The sequence below is a fragment of the Elephantulus edwardii genome, unplaced genomic scaffold (assembly GCF_000299155.1).
Source record: "Elephantulus edwardii isolate Elephantulus edwardi_28Jun2011 unplaced genomic scaffold, EleEdw1.0 scaffold00099, whole genome shotgun sequence".
Classification (NCBI taxonomy): domain Eukaryota; kingdom Metazoa; phylum Chordata; class Mammalia; order Macroscelidea; family Macroscelididae; genus Elephantulus; species Elephantulus edwardii.
The window spans coordinates 1,522,585-1,523,518 of NW_006399849.1; the positions used below are offsets into that span (position 1 = coordinate 1,522,585).

Genomic DNA, 934 nt, shown 5'->3' on the forward strand with positions numbered 1-934 from the left:
TTTTTATCCATGCAGTGTCGCTTTGTTCTATTCTGGCAACTGTCTCTTAGTGTAAAGGTTTTCCATGAGCAAAAATAAATATTCTGGGAGTCCCATTGTTCTCAATGTTAGCCAATATTTGTTATGCTATACATAGTCAAAGCCTTTATATAGTCAATAAAACACAAATGGACATTCTTCTCATATTCTCTGCCTTTAGGCCAAATGTATCTGACATCAATGACATCCTTGTTTTCACGGTCTAAACCCTGATTAAGCTAGTGGCAGTTCTCTGTCATTGAACACTTCTACCTGTTTTTGGATAATCTTCAGCAAAATTTTATTTGTATATTATATTAATAATGTCTGACAATTTCCACATTATCTCACTTTTCTTGGGAATGAGAACAAGACAGATCTTTCTCAGTCAGCTGTCTTCCAAATTTCTTGGAACATTCTGATAAACACATGTAGGGCTGAATCTATTTGTTGAAACATGTCAACTGGTATCCCATTAATTCCTAGGGCTTATTCAGCTAAGGTCTTGAGTGCAGCTTGAACTTCTTCCTTCACTTCCATTAGTTCCTGATCATACGTTACTTCTGAATTGGTTCTGTGTTAGCCAATTCTTTTTGTTACAGTGACTCCATGTAATTGCTCCATCTTCCCTTTTTAAAAAAAAAAATTACTTTTTGTGTGTGTACTGTCAAATCAGATCTGACTGGTACAGGAAGAGATTGCCGATCATCTAGTGAATTCGAACCGTGTACCTCTAGGATTGCAGTGCAGCTTCTTGCAATTAGGCCAACAGAGCTCCCTGTTCCATTTTCTTTTGACTATTCCTGGATCATACAAAATTTTGCCTATAGCATCTTTCAGTACTGCAACACGAGGCTTGAATTTATTTTCCGTTTTTAACCCAAGAACTTCCAAAGTAGTTAGTTCTTCCTTTTTT

At 36.4% G+C, this 934-nt stretch overlaps 1 protein-coding gene across 1 annotated transcript in view; it reads right to left on the reverse strand.

The window, feature by feature from the left end:
• The window catches only part of IPO11 (importin 11), a 228,489-nt gene that overhangs the window by 130,229 nt on the left and 97,326 nt on the right, over nt 1-934 (reverse strand). The gene's annotated exons all lie outside the window — the stretch shown is intronic.